Here is a 12513-nt window from a genome sequence, read left to right on the forward strand (position 1 = left end):
AAGGTATGAACTTGCCTCATTTACTTTCAAGCATTCCCTAACCAGTTCTTGCGTGCATTGACTATATTCAGATAAACCCAGGCTGGTAACAAAGAATGGCACAGATGTAAAGACCGTTATATAAATTTCATGAGGCAGGTAACTTAAAACTTTTTTAAAAAGATAGTTTCTCTTTTAACATGGGGGCTCCTCTGTGTTGGGAATTTTCACAACTCTCAAATGTCAGAAACGCCGAGTAGAGTGGTTGGGAACCATTCTTCTCTGGCTGCCCCTCGCATGATCCAGGCCAAGCAGCATCCAGGCCAACTCTCCCTGCTAACGTTATTCTCCAAACCCCTCACCTTCCATTGAGATAACTTGCATTGACATCTGACAATTACACAAACCATAGCAAGGGCAAGAGAGGAGACAGAGCACTAAGGAAAGAGTCCAAAATGGTCCCCACTGCCACACTTTAGTGTCTTGATCGGCCTTGGGCAAAATTAAGTGGTGCCTTGATTGTCCAGATATTTTTTATTTTTATTTTTATTTTTTTGGGTCAGGTCGTGGGGCCTGCCTGAACTCTGGGCCTGGGCGCTGTACCTCAGCTCTTCAGCTCTAGGCTAGCGCTCTGCCACTTGAGCCACAACACCACTTCCGCCTTTTTTCTTTTTGCTTATGTGGTGCTGAGGAATCGAACTCAGGGCCTCATGCATGCAAGGCAAGCGCTCTACCGCTGAGCCCCCTTCCCAGCCTTTTCCAGATATTTTTTTAAAGGTACAGCTAACTCTGTCCAGTGTTAAAACAAAATGTCTAAATGCTCATGATGGTCAGAAGGAGAAGACACTGATTTTTAAGGTCTCAAACTGATTCTGTCTTCTAGAAATAATTGACTTTCCCAGCTTTCTTCTTGTAGGACAACTGCCTGCTGAAAATCTCCTCTGGTCTTCTGGAGTTCCAGATCTACCTAAAGTACATCCAGAATAAGTTTCAGAGTAGTGAGAAAAATAACAAAGCCAAAGATGTGAAGAGCAGTACAAAATCTGTGATCCAACTCCTGATGCAAGAGGTGAGTGCTTCCCAGGAGGGATGAAGGGAAGAGAGGCTCAGGAGAATACCTAACAGCTCAGTTACCACCCTGCTTCAGCAACTATGGTTGTATGTGAAGGAGAGGGACTAAGAAACAGTTGCTCCTCATAGTTTAACTTTTTTGTTCTTGTTATTGTTGTTTCTTTGTTTTTGCTTTTTGGCTCTCTTCTGCAAAGAACATCTATAGCCATTAAAAACTGTAAAAGTGACATGGATTTTGACATCATTTCCAATAGCTTAAGAGATGAGAAAAATAAACAGAAGAAAGCACATCTAACTATACTCAATGAGCCTTTATAAAAGAAGAACACAAAAAATATTTTAGTAGTTAATTGCTCCAAGTTAGATTCTTGCTACTGTACTGCAGAGAAGTAAGATAAAGACTGCAAAAGGAGGCTTTAGCCATTACCAGCAACTAGCTATTAAAAGGAAGAGAATGGAGAGATGGTAGATGACCAAAGCAAAGAGGAGGGCCCTGTACTCAGCCTGCCTCTCTCACGTGCAGTTATTTGCCTTAAACCAGGGCTCTTCATACTTTAATCTGCGTGGGAATGCCCTCGGGATTGTTTCCCTGCATATTCTGATTTAGTAGGTCTAGAGTGGGACATGAGATTCATTTTTCCCAAGAGCTCCCTGGTGATGCTGCACTACTCAAGGACCACACTGAGAGGTTCAAAGCCTTACACAAGTTACTATCACCATACCAATGGTCCTATAGAAAGACATTTCTAATCCTCTTTACACTACTGAATCAGTGGACTCTCAACAGATGCTAGATGGATAGTTGAGAAGAAGAGTGGAGAAAAGTACAATATTTAGAACTCATTAGCTTGCCTGTAGCTATTAAATAATAGTTATGTGTCCAACACTATTTTGGATAACACAGAAGAAGGGAAATTAAGATAATGAGGGTGCCCTCTGGATGGTTACCATCTAATGGAGACAAAGTAGAATAGTTAGGTCCTTCTCAGGATAGGGGTGGAGCAAAAGCACTTTCCCTGACTTGGCTGAGGCAAAGTAGTCTCTTCCACCCAAATTTTAATATTTTTCCTACAGTCCTGAGCATATCTCCACTGAGAAAGACTTATTTTATATTTAAACAATCCTTTTTGCTTTCTTTCCTCTTCAGATAAAGAATCAAGATGAAATAGTCTTCCCTAGCCCAACTGCAAATGCTCTCCTACTGAAAGAGCTGGAGTCACAGAATGAGTGGCAGAAGAACATGATAATTCACCTCATCCTGAGCAGCCTTGAGACTTTCCTGCAGTTCAGTTTAAGAGCTCTTCGGATACTGTAATGCACAGCAGCTAATATTATGGGTGTGTACAGGCATTCCTTTCCATGATCAGGACAGAACCATCCCTGTCCACTGGGGATCTACCTTATGTTGTTCTCTACGAAGAACTGACAGTATGAACATTAGGACACTATTTTAATTATTTTTAATTTATTGATAATTTAAATATGAATTAATTTATATATGATTGCTATTTATAATTTTTATAAAGTGCCATTTAAATCTTATATGTCATAGTTTTGAAATGATAATATAAGAGTCTAGGTGGTTTGAATCTGTTTCAGAACCAGATCATTTTTTGAATGTATAAGCTTACCTCAATAAATTGATAATTTATGCACATTTTTAAAAGAGTGTTTGTGTTGTATTTTTATAATATTTACACTGTATTTATACAAAAGGTCACTTTATTTTTTTTTAAAATTTGCAATTCAGCCTTTATTGTGGGAAGCAAAATAAAATAACACAAACTGGTTACAGAATAATCAAAACAAGAATGAGCAAAAATCCTTCCTTGGGCTTTAAAGACTTACTGACAAAAGAATATTATCATATAATATCATGACAAGATAAATCTATAGGTGAAATGGAACTAAGTAACCTGAGGGGATAGGTGGAGTTAAGATAGATGGGAAGAGAAAGATGGGAGGGGTAACACTTCAAAATGCAATCAAGATGCATTGTACTCATAAAGTAACAGTCGGATGGAAAGCTCATTGTACAACTATTTGAAGATAATTTAAAATATAAAAAACAGTATAAACACCTAGCGAAAGGTACAATGAAGGACCTACTTGCATTCTAAGTACATTGCATCTATCACATCAAATCAGCCAGGTTTTTCTAGGTATAGGAGAGTAAGTTATCCACATGAACACTAAGAAATGAGCACCGATTTGAACTCCAAGTCTATCTGACTCCAGGACTTCTACTCTTCTTTTTTTTTTGCACCAGTCCTGGGGCTTGAAATCAGGGCCTTGATGCTGTCTCTGAGCTTCCTTGTTCAAGGCTAGCACTCTACCACTTGAGCCAAAGCTCTACTTCTGGCTTTAGTTTCACAGATTTTCCTGCCCAGGCTGGCTTTGAACTGAGATCCTCAGATCCCAGCCTCCTGAGTAGCTAAGATTATAGGCATAAGCCTCCAGTACCCATCTTCCTACTCTTAACCTTATGTACTACCACCCAGGAAATGAAAAGATATAGGTACAAAATCCCCAAAACACTGTAACAGAGGTAGTACACTTAATGGTACAATCAAAGCCTTTGTGGTCATACAACTACTTAATTAAGATATGGCAATGTTCAAGCTTCCAAATAATAACTAGGAGTTCTACCTCCCTCCTCTGGGTTTCTCAAACACTGTACATACCTCTCTGAGTGTCTACCATGGATATTTCTTCCCAGCTAGCCAATCTAGTGTACCCATCTTTGTATTCCAAACTCACAGCTCAGAACTTAAACAAAAGAGACCCTAATAAATGTTTGTTAAGTGAAGGGGCACACTTAAATAACCACTAATATAAAACATTTCAGTTCTTGGAGAGGTAGAGCATTAGGAGAAATTACACTCATGTATCATCATCTTAAGGGAAAATAGCAGGAATCTGAAAGAAGCTTAAGGATTTCCAGAGAAAGTGATAAATAATCCAAGCAGGTATATTTAACTCCATTTCCTTCCATACTGGAAATATTCTTTGCTAACCCTCCCTCCTTCCTCATCAGGAGTGATGGCAAGAGAAACAGCCTCCACAACTTAATGCAGACCCTCTGTGCACTTCAACAAAACACTGGGAAATTGGTAGAGATTTCCTCCTTTCTTACACCAGCAGTGTAAAAGTTCTCTTTTCTAACAAAGCCTTTCCCCATCCTAACCACCTAAGACTTCTTCTAGATCAGGAGTTGTGCTGTAAAGGGGAAAGTCCCAAAACTTTTTTCCCAGAACTTGAGGAATCAGGCAAGGAAAGAGCTGCATAGTCTGACTTCTGCAGACCACGCATCACAAGTGAGCTTCCCAAAATTAGGGTCAAATGCAAGAACTACTACCAGTTGACCAATACATCTATGCTCAAACAAAATGTGTTGAGTGTAATGTCAAGGAATCTTATGATGAAGTGGCAAACAAAATAGACATAGTCCCTTGCACACATGTCGTTTCCACTGTGGCATGGGGGAAAAAAGACAATCAATAAAGAATATAGTGTGATGAGATTTTCAAAAGAGAAATGTGAGGTTCTTAGGAATCTATCCTGGGGCAATAATAACAAGAGTACATAACTAAACCTACGTAGGGGCAGTTATGAAGGTTTTCAAGAGGAGAGAGGTTTTGGCTGAACTCTAATAAATATATAGACATTAAGTAGGCCAAGATGGTCAGAAAGAGCATTACAGGCAGAGGGAATAGCATATAAAAAGGTCTGAATTGACAAGAATCATATACTCAGTGAGATACAGAAATTTACATTATATTCAATGCCTAAGATGGGGTAAAAAGGCTAGCACCAGACCATCAACAGCATTCAAAAGCATATTCAAAAAATTCTACTGATCCCATTCATGGTAAGTAGTAGGATGGAATATGAGTTTTATATTTTTATATGATTACTCAAACTTCAGTGTGGGGAATTAGTGAAATATACTGACAGATGGAGGGACTTTCCAGCGGCTATAGAACAGAGAGAGGTGGTGGGCAACAACCAGTGTGTGCAAGCCCCAAGAAACTCAGAATTGCTCACAGAGATGTGAAATTCTTGTAATCTCCTTGGGATGAAGACATTAGCTATTATATTTGAATGGGAAAAGAAAAGGTTATCCTCAAATGCTAAAAGCTTGATGACACTATAAATATGACCCATTAACCTGTAAGAGAGGAAATCTGATAGGGAGGTAGCAACCACTTCTGATAACTTCAGAGCTCCTGGTAGGCTTAAAGGAAAAGACAGAGTTAAACCAACTCTCCAACATGACCAACTGCTATAAGAAGAGACTGATAAAAACAATGTTGCTGAGTGACATTACATGCTAGCATGGTTCAGCTTCTAAGGAAAGTATATTAACTAAAATTACAAAGGTTGTAAGTTCCATACACAACTAGAATTCCTCTCCATCTAGAGGCAACATTACTCATCCTCCTTTGTAATTAGATGTCGCTATGCTGCAAAGACAACACAGAAGGACTAAATCTCCCATCCTTTTAAAGGACTGCTTACAAGCTTAGCTTTTGGCTAAATGATAAAACACAGTTTCCTGCATTGAAATAATACCTCCCAAATAAAGAACCCCAAAATTTTGTGTGTAACCAATATAGCTTATACTAATTGCTCTGTTTTCGGGAACTTGAAATTTTGTGTGTTTTTTAAAATTTATGTCACCATTACCTTTACTTCACACTGACATTTTCACAATCTCTGAAAGTACATTTTGAATGCTGCTCATTTTTTATTTTAAAATGATTTCGTATAGAGACATTAATATAACATGTGGTCCTGGGATTTAACTTTTCAAATAAAACTATCCATGTCAGGTATTCAATGTGAACATTCCAGGATGACCTGTCACCACAGTGATGAGATAATGCATATCTTGCCTTCTATTCCAACCATCACTCAGAGCTAAGAGGTTCACATTAATGTACAGCTGGGACATTCTCAGTTACCTGTCTAAAGTCGGGAAAAAAGGGAAATCTGAGCTGTTTCTGTGGAGGTATGCTCACAAAGAGTTTCTGAATGCTTCATTTACACATGGGACTGCTTAATATTACTTAATCTATATTCCTTACCTTTTTAAAAATTCTGTACTAGCCGGGCACTTGTGGCTCACACCTGTAATCCTAGCTACTCAGATCTATTGAGATCGTGGTTCAAAGCCAGCCCAGGCATGAAAGTCCATGACACTCTTCTCTCCAATAAACCACCATAAAACCGGAAGTGGTGATATGGCTCAAGGGGTAGAGCACTGGCCTTGAGCTGAAGAGCTGAGGTATAGCGCCCAAGCCGAGTTCAAGTCCCACGACAAAAATAATATAAATCTGTTATATCTTTTTTGAAAATGTGTTAGAGGGTTGGGAAGGTGGCTCAGTGGTAGAGTGCTTGACTTGCATGCATGAAGCCCTGGATTCAATTCTTCAGTACCACATAAGCAGAAAAAGCCAGAAGTGGCGTTGTGCCATTAGGCCCAGGCCCAGAGTTCAGGCCCCACGACCAACAAAAAAGAAAGAAAATTTGTTACAAAATATTAAAGAACTTAATCTTCACCATAGACTCTGCTATAAAATTGCTATAATATTTTCCTAATTTAAAGCATTGTAGTTTTTCTAATGGGCTTTTGTAAGCATCTTGGATGGGAAAAGATAACAGAACACACCTAAACTGTCTTCATCAGATATGGGGTTTTATGATACTAAAAACAATGTCAAAATTTGACATGTGTCCCAAGGAAAAGCCAAAGGAGACTAATGGGCCATGAGTTTAAAGCTAACTACCAGCACAAAGAAAAGGAAAAGGTAAATATAGTAGTAGAATTTTAGGAAACAAAAATAATACATCTTCTTCTTCTTCATGGAGATATCCAAATAGGGAATGTTACACATGGAAATCCAGAAATTTTAAGCGTGTTTTCAGGGTATAGTGAGTGACAGAGAGCATTGATAACTTAGTCCTGTTATTAGGGGAAATCACAAATAGTACTGTCAGGACAGTGGAGTGGACACTGGATAACTGATGGAAAACAGTTTGGGTGGTCCTCAGTGAAAGGTTTGTGCATATTAGGGACTATGGCAGTGGAAATTTGAAACTTTAATATTTGAAGAGGTTACCCTAAACAACACCTTGGGCATTGAATCATTATTAACTTCCCTGCTGGACACATGTCACAACTCACTGGAAAAATTAAGTATGTGATAGAAAAGAATTCTTAAACACCTGTGCCTGGCTTCCTGTAGAATTTGCCATGAGTTTGGATTTTACCCTTTTAATGCAATAAATCCTATCCATGAGCATAACTATATGCTAAGTTAGTATTGGGATTCCTCTCACTAACTCACCAATTTGGAGTGTAGTCTTGGGAGCTGCCAATATAGTGGCTGTTTTTTCACCAGTGGAATGTAAGGAGAGTGATGGAATTTTACTTTCACTTGCCTAAAACTATCTCCCCTGTGCTTCTAGTTTTTAATCTTTCTGTGAAAGGTGAGGAAGTAGTGATTAACCACCTTCAGTTGGAAGGGTATCCAAATGTATTGATTTTATTGCAACTTGTAATTTTGAATTAGTTAAAATTAATTAAATTGAAAGTTAACAACCCTATTGTAAGATGTGGCTAGTGGCTATTGTATTGAACAGTGGGCATCCATTTCCATCACTACAGGAATCTCTATTGGGTGGCTTGCTCTCAGAGTAGTAGAACCGTGATCACTAAATGATCTCATGAAGCAATGAGGATCACCAACCTGAACCACCAACGATCACTGGATTGTTAGATAATTGATAAAGAAATATATTTTTATCTTATTTAAGCAATGTGTTTACATTTGTTAAGATAGTTCATGTATACTCTAACTAATATAGCTTTCAATTTAGTTTTAACTGAAGATTAGAAAATATGTAGAAGGCAAAGTAATCACGGAGAACAGAAAGAAAACGCATTGAACACCTAGGTCTTAAAACAGGCCACAAGCCCATACCTAACATTGTCCATAGAGACTCTCGGGATCTGAAACACTCAATTCTTTTGCTCACTGTGACATTTTACAGTCATACCTTGAGAATAGCTTTAAAAATCTATGTGATTATCCCCTCCCCACCCACTTATTTTTCTCTTGTGGTGCTGAGCATTAACTCTAAAGTCTTGGATATACTAGGCAAGGACTCTACTATTGAGCAACAGTCCCAGCCTTGGGGTTTCTGAGGCAAGGTCTCATGTGTAGCTTAGGCTGACCTCAAACTCATAATTCTCCTGTCTCTTCATACCAAGTCTGGTATCACAGGCTTATGGGCTTCCTTTTCATATAAGCATTAGTGCCATAAGTTTTCCTCTTGGTACTGTTTAAGCTTTGTCCAACAGTTTTGATCTACTGTGTTTTCATTTTCCTTAAATGATGTATTAGGTATATTTTTCCATTTTTCTTGAGTCTTCCTCTTTGACACATTATTTAGAAGAGTGATATTTAGTTTCCCAGTGCTTGGCGATTTCTGTATTATCTTCTAATAACCAGTTGTAGTTTGATTCCATTGTGGTCAGAAAACTGGGTTTATATGATGGCAATTATTAATTTTGTTTTCCATAATATGGTCTACCTTGGTATATTTTTCATGGATGCCTGGAAGAGATTATATTTCTATAACTTTTATATGAAATGTTTTCTATATCTGACCTTATTGCTTGATGGTGCTGTTGAGTTCCTCTATATACTATGGCTTCCTATTCTCTTCTCTTTGTTTCTTTCGGTCTTCTTCTCCATTATTTTGAAAATCACATTAGACCAGTTAACTTTTTGTTTCAATATTTAACATGATTTATAACGCTAAAAAAAAGAGAATTCTCTGTTTTCTCTCTGATGTCACCTTTTCCCTTTTTTAAAAGAAAATTCTTTTAATCATTCTTTTAGGATAGCATGATGGCAACTCATTTTCTTAATTTTTCATTGTCTGGGAATGTCTTGATTTACCCATTCATTTGCTATTTGATACTGTTTTGTGTTCAAGGATATTTCCATTCGGCATAAATTCCTGCACTAATAATTCCTTTCTTTTAGCCTATGAAAAATGTTGTGTCACAACCTTCTGGCCTCCATATGGTTCCTGGTGGGAATTGTGTTTGTTACCATTGCTTCCCTATAGGTAATATATTATTTCTGTAGCTACTTTAAATGTTTTTGTCTTTAGTCAAAGATTACAGTAGGGAAGAAAGACTAGATTCTCCATTCCCTTCCATTTGTCTGTTGACATCCAGACTAGGAAGTGTATCTAGTTACTGGTAGGGCCAGGGGTAGAAACCTGACTGCCCACTAGATTCCCACTGATACTACCCTGAATAGACGGTGGAGAGTGGTACTTCATTACTGCTTCTCTGACACAGTAGGGAGGGAGGGATCTTGTTCTCATCAAGTAATGGTGAAAAGTCCTAATTTTCTCTTAGGCCTCATGTGACATGATCTGGAAAGGAGGGACTCCCTCCTAATCAATAAGTAGGAGTGGAAGTCCAGGCTCTCCATGTGATTTCTATTGGTACCTTAGGGGGAGGGGAACAGAAAAAAGGGATTCACTCTGTTGTCACTATATTTGATTTTGGTATACTGTGCATTACATGTAAGATTATCTGAATTTAGGGAAAGGAAGGGGAACAACAAAATGGTAAGACAAAGGGCAAATCAATGCAACAGTGATATTCATAAGACAATGGGGAGGAGATTGGGGGGAGGGAAAATGGGAGAAAAACGAGATAGGAAGTAACAATGTTCAACAAGAAATGTACTCACTACCTTAAGTAAGTAACTGTAACACCTCTGTACATCACCTTGACAATAAAGTTAAATTTTAAAAAAACAATAAAAGGATTCATTCTGTTCTGAGTGGGAAGCTGGATTTTTCATCCCTGCCAGAGCATACCAGTGGAGTATTAGGGTATCTGATTATCGCCTCTCCAGTAGAGTCTGCAGGTTCCATATACAGAAATACATAAACTGTTGTTTTGTATATCCACAAACTAATCATTTGTAATAATAAAGTTCTATGAAATATAAAGACTAAGAGCTATAATGAGTAGTTCTGAAGACAGTGGACAACTCAGGAAGGATGTAAAACTCTACCTTTTGAAAAAGAGCTATAAAAGGAAATGAAAATTGAGAGTTTTGTGGAGAGTCAAATATTCTGTTTAGGAAAGAAAGTAGTAAGGATTTTTTTTTCTTCTCAGTCTCGGCCTGGGCGCTCTTCCTCAGCTCTTCAGCTGAAGGCTACCGCTCTATCACTTGAGCCACAATACCACTTTTGGTTTTCTGAGTGGTTTATTGGAGATAAGAGTCTCACAGCCTTTACTGCCTTGGCTGGCTTTGAACCACAATCCTCAGATCTGAGCCTCTTGAGTAACTAGGATTACAGTCATGAGCCACCATGCCCAGCTAGTAGCTAATAGGCCAAGATAAGATTCATTTACATGATTAAAGGTATGGTTTTAGCTTTCCTAGATACTGTTTGGACTATTGAATATACAGTAGATGCAGGAGTTTTTACAAACCTCTACACAGTGCAAAAGATCCAGAGGTGAACAATGAGGTTGCACCTAGAGATGGGAAATGCTATATTACAGCCACATGTCACTTTTCTTTTCCTTCCTTCCCAGGCAGTGTTTCCAAGAGTGGGCCCTAATAAGTGATACTCATGAATCAGCTTCTTACATGCTCCCAGAAAATTCTGATTGCAAGTGTAGAAAACAAAGGAATTGTCAGACATGGAGTCAGGCTCTATGAAATTAACTCAACAGACACAGCCTCTGCTGTTTACTGAAATGTTTTCTTCAAACTCTTCCTCCCTGGACTTCTCATGACTTTCCTAATATGTGGTAACTCTTCTCTAGATCAAAAGAAAAGTTTCCTCAACGTTCACTGTTTTCTAAATGGTAGAATAATGACATTATATTCTACAGTCTACTCTCAAATTTTCTTAAAAACAATAAGGATTAAAATTTGAGAGAAAGAAGGAAACACTATCAGTAAAACAAGAAATAATCACAGCTTCAGTATTCATGCATACCACCCAAACTATGAAGAGTCTGGACAGAGGGGTGGGAAGAAAGGAGCTCCTGCAAAGTGCATGAGTTACCTTCTAAAGGTTCTCTGCCTTTACAGACCCTTCAGAGAAAGTCTGAAGCAGAAATGGCTCATAGAATTAAATGATATTGTCTGTTCAGGCTTAATGTGGTTTTTAATAAAAGGTAATCCAAATACAACAGGCAACCAGATAATACCAACATGATATTCAGAAATTGTGTTGGCTTCATGATATGACCTTTCTCCATCATTTTGAAGCCACTAGGGACAAGATTTCTCACAAAGTGCAAAACAAAATATACAAAATCCCGAGGGAAATGTTAAAGTGTTGGGAATACTTCGTGATAGGTTAAGAGACAGGCCCAATTAAGTGACTTTGAGAAGCTCTATGTTTTCTACTACATTCCAGCAATTCCAGAGAAGTGGGAGCCAGATGAAGAAGCTCTTTTTCTCCATGGCAGTCAACCTAAATGAAGGAGTTTCATGGTAAGGTAAGAAGCAAAATCCCTCCACCCATTTTTCTCCTGACATCTTTGACCCATATTCCTGAGCTGCAAGGTGTTTTGATTTTCTTTACTCATTCAAATCTTTGCCCACAGGCTGAGTTCCTTCCCCAGAAGAAATTCTTGCGACCGACTATGTTCAAGAAAGTCTGTTCGAGATGCTGGAGGAGATGTGGCCAAAAGGGAACCCTACTGCATTGTTGGTGGGAGTGAAAACTTGTTCAATCACTTTGGAAAGGAGTATGGAGGTTCCTCAAAAGACTACACATAGCGCTCCCCTATGACCCAGCAATCCCACTTTTGTGCATTTACCCAAACAAACACAAACATGGCTATACTAAAGCTACCAGCACAACTATATTTATTGCAGCATTATTCACCATTGCTAAGATATGGAACCAACCCAGATGCCCCTCAGTAGATGAATGAATGGATCAAGGAAATGTGGCATATATACAATAGAATTCTATGCCTCCATCAGAAAGAATGACATCGCCCCATTTGTTAGGAAATAGAAAGACTTGGAAAAAAATATATATCAAGTAAAATAAGACAGAATCAAAGAAACATAGGTCCCATCGTTTCCCTTATCTGCAATAACTGGTATATGTCTATGACAAGCAGAAATGGTAAAAAGCTATATACATATGACCATATAAGATGATGCTAAACAAAATGAACCCCAAGATAGGAACACACAGGTTTTTATCTTTGTTGCTGTTGTTTTAATGTACCTATAATGTTCTATGGGATATTTTGTTTCTTTTGTATGTTCTTCCCCCATGGTATAACGCCTGTTTTCACTGTATTTGACCTCAGTGCCCTGAATCTTGTAAATACATTTTTCTAATTTTGGGGAGAGGAGGGGAAATAACAAAATGCTGAAATAA

This window comes from Dipodomys spectabilis, unplaced genomic scaffold (assembly GCF_019054845.1).
Source record: "Dipodomys spectabilis isolate Male_0828 unplaced genomic scaffold, ASM1905484v1 ptg000092l, whole genome shotgun sequence".
In the NCBI taxonomy this organism is placed as follows: Eukaryota; Metazoa; Chordata; class Mammalia; order Rodentia; family Heteromyidae; genus Dipodomys; species Dipodomys spectabilis.